Here is an 11548-nt window from a genome sequence, read left to right on the forward strand (position 1 = left end):
AATGAGAACTTCCTAGCCTTTTTGATTAGGAATTTGTATCCCTTTCATTTTGCAGACTGTAATGTTCAACATATTGCCCAAGGAGAAGTTAAGCTTCTTCCACCATGTTGTAAACCCCTGTCATTTTCGAGGAACGCACTGAGTAAGGCCCTAAAATGACTTACTTGTCGAGATATCGGTGGTTTTCAATGTTATCGGTCAGACTCCCTGGAGTTATTCGCAAATGATTGTTAATTGTTCGCTTGTTCAATGGATTATAAATGCGGCCTCTCACTAATATCGAACGTGTTAGTTTACCCTCATAATGCCCATTAACAATGAAAAATATGACAACTTGCTGACCATTTTTACGACAGTCTTTTACATTAGTCTTTTTACCACTAATTCTTTTTTACACCCAGTCATTACACTTAATCGTTAAATACCCACACACAAGAATGAGATTTTCACTCTACAGCGGAGTGTGCGCTGATATGAAACTTCCTGGCAGATTAAAACTGTCTGCCGGACCGAGACTCGAACTCGGGACCTTTGCCTTTCGCGGGCAAGTGCTCTACCAACTGAGCTACCCAAGCACGACTCACGACCCGTCCTCACAGCTTTACTTCTGCCAGTACCAGACAGATGATAAAGATATTTGAATACAGTTAAATAGTTTCAATATGTATAAAAATTATCTAAGATTGGAGGCAACACCTAATGGGAATACCAGGTCACAGAATTTCCCAAAAGATCCCGAACTAGAAGCCAACTGATAAAAATATTGGCAGACCTCGGAAAAGAGGGGTATGTCTGATTTCGAAACAGCGACAACCTAGTTTGGTTCAAATGGCTCTGAGCACTACGGGACTCAACTGCTATGGTCATAAGTCCCCTAGAACTTAGAACTACTTAAACCTAACTAACCTAAGGACAGCACGCAACACCCAGCCATCACGAGGCAGAGAAAATCCCTGACCCCGCCGGGAATCGAACCCGGGAACCCGGGCGTGGGAAGCGACAACGCTACCGCACGACCACGAGATGCGGGCGCAACCTAGTTTTTTTAAAGGAAGGAGGTTGTGTTGGTTTATCAAGGACCATCGCGCGTGTACTGTTTTCGTAAAGTAAAGGCACTGTTGCAACATGAGGTTTGAGCTGAGCAGTGAGGCTTATATACTTTTGTTGCCCTGGTGAGTGGGGATGACTGAAGATTCTATATGTAAAAGATATTTTTTGTGAGAACTGGAACTGGTCGTTGGGATTCGATAGAGAATGAATGTGGAAGCAATCAACATTAATTAGAAAGTGTTGAGTGTACACTATTAGAAATTCTCGAAATCAGTTTACAGTAATTTTAAGAACTTTCTTCAATGAGACACCTAGTGCAGTATTTGATTTGCACATGGACGCAGTATCACAAGCCGTGTGGCTACTTGTAGACTACAAGTGATGGCACGCTGTTCATGAAGTCCAATAACGGAGGATCCAAGTTATAACACACTACAATTGTTTTCATATACTCACCGGAAGTATTACTCTCGTCATCAGCAAGTTCGTTGTCGCTGGTCTGGGAGACGGCGATTTCCTCATCTGAGCAAGACTGCAAACAAAGAAAGGTGGCATTATTCAGTACCTGAGTTACAGCTATAGTTGCATCAACTTTGTACCATTGTCATTTACACACAGGAAAGGAAGCCCCTATGTAAAAGAAGAGCTAAATACATAATGTCAACTGAACACTTCTTATCAAAGTACTTATGTAATGCTGTATTGCACTACCAGAGCTTTTTTATTATGGTTTGAGGGCGCAAAATTGCTACGGTCATAAGTGCCCATTCTCTGAATTACTGAAGAGTAAAAACCGAATTTTAAATCGGCTGTAATGGGATCGAAATTCTCGAAGGAGGGAAACTAAAAACGAAAGGAAATCTGGGACAACTGCTGTTGAAAGGAGGTTGTTTTCCCCGAAAAAGAGCTTCAAATGACCGATGTCATCTCTCAGACACAAACTGAAGGACGCGATCGGCTGAGTGCGTGTCATCCGCTAGAAGGGAAGACAGATCAGGCGACAGCTGTAAACGGGCGCGTAGCGGATTAAAATAGGATTGGTTGGTTGGTTGATTGGGGTTGAAGGGACCAAACAGCAAAGTCATCAGTCCCTTGTTTCAAATGTGGTCCAGTCAGACAGTTTAACATCTCAAAAGTCAGAACGATAAAAGGGAAAAGGCTAAAAAACGTAAAAGTGCAGTCGTGTCGTGAATGGTAAAAACAAAATGAGGGAAGTCAGCGAGACAGTTACCTCAAGGCTATGCTAGAGGTAGGAAATATGCCACCTCTGAAGCAGTAGAGGCAAGACCAGCTGCTATTTAAAAGCGTTCAACCTCTAAAATGTAGAAGTGCGTATGGGAAATGGAGACTAACCAATTCTAAAAAGTGATAAAAACAGAGAAAGAAAAGAGGATCTTGGCCAGGGAGGAGAGTCGGGAATCTCCAAACACAGCTTACAGTGGGAGACACCCCAACCCTCACCGCCCTGCCTCAACACCAGAGTGAGATTAAAAACCTTAAAACTGAGAATAAAAACCACTTTCACGGAGGAAACTGAGAACTAGTTCGACCATCCGGGAATCGTCAGCCAACATTAAAGGTAAAGTGTGAGGAAGTCTGTACTTAGTACATAGAGCCAAAGGAAGGGGGCATTCCACCAAAATGTGGGCTACTGACTGGAAGACTCCACAACCACAAAGTGGGGGTGGATCATTATGCAAAAGGGAACGATGGGTCAGCATGGTATGGCCAATGCAGAGACGACACAGGGTGGTTGAGGCCTTTCGGGAGAAGTGGAAGGAAGAACGCCACAGGACTTGTGTCACCTTAATCACACAAAGTTTGTTAGACAGGGAGGTAGCCCCAACCAAACGATCAGCAAGATTATTACTTGGGATACCCACATGGGCAGGGACCCAAAGGAAGTCAACGGAACAAGCAGTGCAGTGAAGATCAGCGAGATAGTGATGGATGGCAGAGACCAAGAGATGGCGGGAAAAAACACCGGTCAATAACCAGAAGGTCACTCATCGAGTCTGTACATAACAAAACGCGATTGTGTTGGGACTGTTTAATAAAGGTAAGGGCCTGGGAAATTGCCATCAATTCCACAGTAAACACCCCACATGTAGGTGGCAGGAGATGATTTTCTGTGCCAACAGAGGACTTGAAGGCATATCCCACACAATCAGCAGATTTAGACCCATTGGTGTAAAAACAACATCCCGAAACTCCCATAAAATTCGGCGGTAGAAACAATGGAAGACCATCGGGGGAATCGAAACTTTCGGACCTCAGCGGAGATCCATCCGAATTCGGGGCCGAGGAACTAACCAAGGGGGGGGGGGGGGGGAGGGAGGAGTGGGAGAGAAGACAAGGAAGGAAGCTGAAAATCACGGCAAAGAGACGCAAGGCGTAGCCTAACCGGTAAACCCACCCGAGCATGGGAATCAGATGCGCGACGTCCTTAGTCTGGGAATAGGAAGGATGAGTGGGAGAGGAATGGACAGCGATTGCATGAGAAACCAGAAGCATGGAGCGCCGAACAGAAAGAGGGGGGGGGGAAGATCCCAGCTTCAATCAGGAGACTATCAACAGGGCTAGTAGGGAAGGCTCCAGTGGCCAAACGGATACCACGATGGTGGACCAGATCCAGCAGGTGCAGCGTGGAAGGAGCAACCGAACCATGAACTTGACAGGCATAGTCCGAGTGCTTCTGACGATGTCCAGCAAAGTCCTGGACGAAACGTCAGGAACAGAGCAGTTTCTTAGACCACGACCTCACATCCCAAAAGGTTTACCAGCAGCTATGCCATCTGGTCGTGAAAGCCTTTTTTCAAAGCCTATAGGAAACAAGTGCTAGGCACAGTTGTTAGGTTGGTTACTGCTGCTACAACAGCAGGTTATCAAGAGTTGAGTTTGATCGTGGTGTTATAGTCGGCGCACGAGCGATGGGGGGATTTTCCCGTACGACCTTTTCATCAGTGTACCGTGAATATCAGGAATCTCGTAAAACATAAAATCTCCGATATCGCTGCGGCCGGAAAAAGATCCTGCAAGAATGGGGCCAACGACAACCGAAGAGAATCGTTCAACGTGACAGAAGTGCAATCCTTTTGCAAATTTCTGCAGATTTCAATGCTGGGCCATCAAAAAGTGTCAGTGTGCGAACCATTCAACGAAACATTGTCGATATGGGCTTTCGGAGCCGAAGGCCCACTCCTGTACCCTTGACTGCATGACACAAAGCTTTATACCTCGCCTGAGCTTGTCAACACCGACATTGGACTGTTTATGACTGGAAATATGTCGTGTGGTCGAACGAGTCTCATATTGCATCGAACGGATGGACGTGCACGAGTATGAAGACAGCGTTATGAATTCATGGGCCCTGAATCTCAACAGGGGCTGTGAAAGCTGGTGGAGGCTCTAATGCTGTGGGGCGTGTGCAGTTTGAGTGATATGGGACCCATGATACGTCCAGATATGACACTGACAGGTGACACGCACATAAGCGTCCTGTCTGACCAACTGCATCAATTTATGCCCATTGTTAATTCCGACGGACTTGGGAAATTCCAGCAGAACAGTGCCACACCCCACACATCCAGAAATGCTACAGAGTGGCTCCAGGAACACATTTCTGGATTTAAATACTTCCGCTGGCCACCAAACTCCCCAGACATGAATATTATTGAGCATATCTGGGATGAATCTGTAACGTGCTGTTCAGAAGAGATCTTCACCCCCTTCTTACTCTTACGGATTTACGGACAGCCATGCAAGATTCATGGTATCAATACCCTACAGCACTACTTCAGACAGTAGTTTGAATCCATGCCACGTCATGCTGCGGCACTTCCGCTTGCTCATGGGGGCCCTCCACTATATTTGGCAGGTGTACCAGTTTCATGGCTCTTTGTGCACGCATCGTGTACGAGTGCAGACTGTGACGCGGGAACGACGAAATACGGCACTGTGTATGGCCGTGGATTTGGCACGGATAATCAAAACCGTTAAGGCGACCGCTCGCGTAAACCGGGAAATCCGGGTTCGTGTCCGGTCTGGCACTAATTTTCACTGTCATTCCATTATACAGCTGATAGTTATTCGTATTCGCAACCGTGAATATATTTCATGTATTTGCGTTATGACTGTCCGTAGGATTTACTTATAAATAATGCCTGATGATGCATGCTGCCTTGCTGAAAGCATCTTAAATGGAACGTGAAAAAGTGAACGAATGTTTCAATGCGAAATATGTATTTCTATTGTAGGGAAAAAGGATATGCAAACTAATTTTATACCAACAGAACATCCAATTAGGTAACATTATACTACTTTTCCACCAGAAAATACGAAGGTTAGGGAGTCAGTAACGACATTTTGAGAGTGTAATCTGGACGTATAATCGAGGATACCCCAGAAAGAGAGAGTACCATAGGGACACCGCCGTACAGTATCTACATACTAATTCTTTGTCTTATGGAACGCTCTCTATAACCAGAAGATAATTTGGTAATTAGATATCAACAGGATGCTAAGTCGTGTAGCTCTGGTACCCAACATACATGATCAGGGCTTTCGCTACATCTATGACTTTTCTACTAGTCGACACATGTCTCAACGTTAAAATTATTCCGGGTTCTGGGACATGCTGCAGATTCACCAATAAATTCGCACAAAGTTGTCGTGGTATGTTTGGTTCCGGAAAGAAGCACGATCGTGTAGCACAAAACTGGTGCATGTCCGCATTTAAAATAAAGCTGATTGAAGACAAACTGCCTCAGTAATAGAATTTTCTATGTTATCTGAAGTCTGAAAAATTATTTCCTGTACTGCGAGTAACGCTGTTTTCTAGCTAAGCAGTGTAGAAACTGTGTGGAAAGCCCTTAGTGTCAGTCTTTAAAGGAATCCCTTCAGTGCGAGGTTGCAAGTTCAGTCTTTAGCACGGATCAGTTGAAAGTACTGCGTTAACAATTATGATAAAAATATGTTAGCTGCTAGTGACCATGTGCACCAGGAGGGCGACAGAAAATGAGTACCCTGGCAGCGCAGGGATCAACGTTTTATGGGATGTATGTATTACACTTCACAAAATGGACATCGTCAACTTTCAAAAACGCTCTAAACAAACCATTAACTTGCCCCATGGACGCTCAATGAAAAACAGCGTCACACGGTGATAAAGACTCGCACCGTCAAGATGGAAGGCGAACTTCTTGGAAGTTACAAACTGTGCAAGATGTTCGGCAAGGTATCCAATATTAAAGAAGCCACAGAGAATAATGTTGGTGTAACATGGTGATGAAAGGGTGACGACTTGAGACCGAGTGCGAAACAGTCTGTCTCAGAGCTTATCGTGACGCTAGCTATCCAGGCGAAGCTGCAGATAGTGCGATATTATATATTAAACGCACGGAGAAAATATCCAGAGGCTGAATGTATCCAGTTGTTTCAGGTGGTATACACTGCAATGGCAGACGCTTCAGGAGGGATAGTTTGCTCTAAAGTGCATGATTTTTATAGGCAGACGAGGAATCAAGGAAATTCAAGTTATTTTGACCAGCCACTGGCCAAACGCAGTGCTCACACCATAGTTGAAGTTCTCTTACGCCCATTATCCCACTCTTGGTTGCTGTGGCGTAAATATTGCCTACTGCCGCTGCAAGGTGACGCACACGAGAAAGAATCGCAAGGGGGCAGAGCACCTCGAACTTTTATCAGCACAGTAACTTCCCAGCCAATTTACCATCCATATTAACAGTCGGCATAATATTGCATATGAAAGCGCTAAGGCATTTACGCGAGCTTATCTTGATACAACTCTTGGTGCCTTTAATTTCCAGGGTCCCTGTCATATGCATTTCTTCCCCAAATTCCAATTGGTCGGAGTTGACAAATTCCTTACTGAACGATGGGATGAGTTTGTCTCACCTACAAATTTTCGGTCCGATCCTGGGGTCTGCTGTGCATCATCAAGATGACGTTTTGTTTGAAATTTCGTTATCTTACACATTCCTGATCTGTAGCACTTAAGCTATGCAACCATTCTCTGCTTCCCTTGAAATCACTGTAATTCATGCCACGTGGAGTTTGATATGTGTAACGTAGTGGGCCACCACCACGCACGTCCTGTGAACTGTGTCTAGCATCCTTGGAACGTGCAAGTACCGGTTTTCGTGGGGAGTGCCCCTTGTCCTCCCTTGAATATCCGTTGTTTGTCTTTTGCGCTACACAGTCATATTGTTGCAGGCTGATTCGAAGTCTGTTCCTATGCTGCGGATGATCTTCCATTTACGCAATTATATTAAGTTTCGCTCCTTTAAGTTTCATTGGAGCCTGTATTTGTGGCCCCCTGTCCGACAAGGATGATAAAGTACTTGGTTCGACACCTGTTTTAATATGACTTTCACTTGTTATGCACGTGTCGTCATTTCAGTCGTGCATTGTCCGCACAGTCGAGCATATACGACAACACGTTCCACTGACTCATTTTGCAAAAACGCTAATATTTCATCTGCCACTTCTTTCTCACTCGGCGAAATTGCTTAGGTCACTTCTGACGAAATGTAAACTTCGGCAACTCTTGTACGTATAATGCAATGTATCGATACCACTAGCACTGTGGCACTTTTGAGTTATTCGTCAACTAAGCAGATCAACTACGTTGCGTAGCCCCGTGCTGTGCTCGCCATTGGATACCTCTAGTCCCCTCGTCTGTTGCCATTAGCAGCGAATATTATGGCTGCATGTTAAACATGTAGGGTGTCGAATCCCGTAAACATCACTGGCGTTTTGCGACCTCGCACTAGAGGGGTCGCTTGTTAGTGAGAATTAAAAGGAACCAACCAGTGTAGATACTAATGTAGAACCCAGCCACTCACGCCATGAGGTGACTACGTCTATGGACGGTATGTCCACTGTGCAGACAGGATGGTCAACGAAGTACACTTCCTTCTAGGACAAACTTATTACAGGTGAAAATGTCGAGACGATGTTGATTGAAGACTTAAGGACCTTGCTCGTTTGGAACCTAGGCTCTAGAGTCAGAAGATGTCATATTTGGGTCGACACACCTGCGATTTTTAGCTCCGCCTTAGGTTTACCACCCTTCACAGGTCTTGCTTCGCACTCGGCAGGGTTTTTCTTTAGTCTCCTTGCAGCTGAGCTGTATTTTAATTTTCACCACTCTCGAGTATTACAAAGTTTCCATTGCCACGAGAAAAGAAATTAAAATGTGTTAGCGCCAGTTCAACATCACAGTTCTGACAGTAGGATCATTCACAGTTAAGGAATTGCATTTCAGGATTATTGTCAGTCAGTTCAGATGAAGTTCAGATCCTGTGTTTATGCACACATTCTTACTCTTAAAGAGCAGTATTACATTCGCGTGTATATCATATACTGTTCGGAATTTTGTTTAGTGAGTTTGCGTTACAATCTGCAATTCACAATTAAGTACGTGGCAGAGGGTTCATCGAACCACATTCAGACTATTCCACTACGAATGGCGCGCGAGAAGTCGGGTACAAATCTTTCTGTGCGGGCTCTGATTTTACCATGGTGGTGTAGCAATGTAGCACCAGTCTCCGGGCATAGAAACGTCGCGGCCTCCATCCCACCCAAAAAGGTTAAAAAAGATTCTAAGTCCCTTGATATAATAAATTACAGGCTAATGTATCCTTGATCCCGTCAAAAACTAAGGCGGGACGCAGTGTGGGCAAACTGCTGGCCGATGTAAGGCCTGCATTACACTATCGTATTTCTTTGTCAAAGTTCATACAGTACGTCAAATATTTTTGTCAAAGAAATTTGGTGTGATAGGGAACTTTGTCAAATTTCGCCTGTCGTCAAATATGATCAAATATAGAGTCTCGCGGTAGATTTGATCATAGAAGTCGTTCGTCTTCTGTTCTTTGCAATGTAAAATGTAACCGCTTCGAGCGCTTGTAACGTCCCCACAGAAAATACCCTCTACCACGCACCAATTAATCATTGTCAATCAAACCATCCACATTCATTCACTTTGGAAAAGTATCTGATCTGATTTTCTCGCAACATATGCGGCGACAGCTAGACGACGCCAAAGTATTTTCTAGCGCGTTTATTCTTTGAAATAACAGATGCATATATGCATTCTCCATGGTTGTTAGAGTGGTAACTAGGACAGCTTCTGGAGTAGGGATTGAGGGATTGACGTATTTCTGAGAGATACATATTCTGATTTTCTTCTCGCTAAATCGAGCGAATTAACTTTTGTGCCACTAGCGGTTTGTTTGAATAGAAAGAGTGTAAACGGAAAATAATTACGACGTGGAATCACCGGAGATCTGGACATGTAATGGAGATGGATTGAATACACAATTTCCTTCATAAATAAGGTTTGTGACTTTTGTTCTGGAGTGAATGAACGAATGAGTTCTTTCTGAATCATTTGATGATCACGTTGGCCCTGTAATTAGTGGGGAAGTTTCAGCTGTGTCGAAGAGAGCCTGCAATCACTGAGTGTGTTAAATCGTCCAAAAAGGCTTCGTACACATCTGGAATTGGCAGTCTTTCGTAAAAGGAACAAACTGTCCACACGATTGATTCTCCCGACTGAATACAGTGTTTAACAGTAATAATAAATGTAAAGATCTCTTACAGCAAGCCAGCTGCTGATTACCAAGACGAAGGACTCCACCAAAGATCCTATGTAGCTGATTTCACGTAATGAAATATTATAATAAAAACTGTACATAGATAATGGAGAGAAAGAGAGAGTGAATGAAAATAGAGATAATACTAATAATCCTCCATTAGTCTAACTTTTCGCCTGTCTTATCACGGATCAGCCAAGACACGGGAGGCCCTTACATTACTGTATAGATTTGTGTGTGAAGGTGAAAGGGTCTTAAAGGCAACAGATACACGTCTATACAGACAAGACATTACACAAAGTTAGCGGCTAGTTGCATTCATCATCTATTCATAGAGGAAGAGAGAACTTATCTTGTTAAACGCTGGCGTCGCTACAGCTATTTGACGTCTCTGTAATGTGTTTATAAACATGGCTTCAAAGTTAGTGTGTTCCTTATGGCGTCCCCAGTGCTATATTACGAAAAGACTTAAAAAGACGGTATTTATAAAGAAGAGAGATTTAAAATTTGAATAATAAGTGGACACTAGCCGCTCAGGCGAACATAAATTTTTCTCTATATAATAATAATTTCTCTAAGTTTCGAGGGCAAAGAAATAAAATAATCTAAAGAGACAAGATACGCTCTTTTGTTATTTAGTCGTCTTCACTTCTCTTGTCTTGGTTGTGTGTAGACTGACATCTTGCGAGTGCTGGCAAATGTAAGCATATTTGTATGAATTAAGCAGATAATATATTTATTTAATATTATTGTGCACTTTTAATTTGTAAGAGGTGATCCCGATTTCATGTCCGCCTTCCTTGAATTAATCTGCATTCAAGTAATTTACAGTTCAACAATCACAGCGGCCGATGCAGCCAACGACGCCATTACGTGGCGATATTAACTTATAAAAAATTAACGGAAGCGAAAAACTCTACCGCTATTAACAATATACATTTTTCTCCACAGCCGCACGAAGTTGCACAAAATACGTAGCTTTAAGATTCTTATTTTCAGTACCATAGCCGAGAGCCAGAGCCAGGACTCCGACTACAATACAATGGTTAACGGAGGTAAGAAAAAATACTCTCGCGCGTGTGTGGGCCGCAATTGTAATTAATAACTAAGGATTTTTTGCTATAAAGTGGACTAGCCGAGGAAATTAATATGAAAAGTTCATTCCATTATTCAACTTACATGCTCATGTTTTAAGATTCAGTGAGTCTAACGCTCATTAACATAACAAATAATTTAAGATTAATATTGTTAAAAAGGAGAACTTAAAGCATTTAATCGTAAATCAAATTTTAATGAAATATTTTTATTAAGGCCCACCACGTAAGTCGGCAACAATCAAATAAATAATAATAATAAATTACGACGGCCGACGGACGCGAGATCCTACTTTTTAATAACTTGCTGCGACTAGGGTGGGGGAGTGAGCAAGAGGGGCAAAGTGCATGCTTTTTTTTTTGTTTTAGGGCGCGAAACTGCTATGGTCATTAGCGCCCGGTCCGTGACTTAGGAAACAGTAAAAAACCGAAAATGGAAACCAGCAGCAATGGGAACGAAAGTCATGAAATTGGAGAAACTAAAAGCAGAAGGAAGGCTTAAAAATCCGCTACAGAAAGGGGTTGGTTGTCCCCAAAAAGCTTCAAATGACTGACGTTATTTCACTGGCACTAATAAACTCGAGAACGCGATAGGCCGAGCGCGTGTCATCTGCTAAAATTGACGATATATCAGGCGACAGCTGTAGACGGGCGCGTAACGGAGTAAAATAGGGGCACACTCAAAAGGTGTCTTACCGTCCACAGCTGAGAGCAGTGGGGACAGAGTGGGAGAGGATCGCCGCTTAAAAGACGTCGATGGCTAAAATACAGTGCCCTATCCGG

At 43.4% G+C, this 11548-nt stretch overlaps 1 non-coding gene across 1 annotated transcript; it reads right to left on the bottom strand.

The window, feature by feature from the left end:
* Positions 1-501: 501 nt before the first annotated feature.
* Trnas-cga lies at positions 502-576 on the bottom strand. Its single transcript has one exon. It is a non-coding gene; the product is annotated as a tRNA-Ser (tRNA).
* Positions 577-11548: the final 10972 nt, after the last annotated feature.

The sequence above is a fragment of the Schistocerca americana genome, chromosome 6 (assembly GCF_021461395.2).
Source record: "Schistocerca americana isolate TAMUIC-IGC-003095 chromosome 6, iqSchAmer2.1, whole genome shotgun sequence".
Classification (NCBI taxonomy): Eukaryota; Metazoa; Arthropoda; class Insecta; order Orthoptera; family Acrididae; genus Schistocerca; species Schistocerca americana.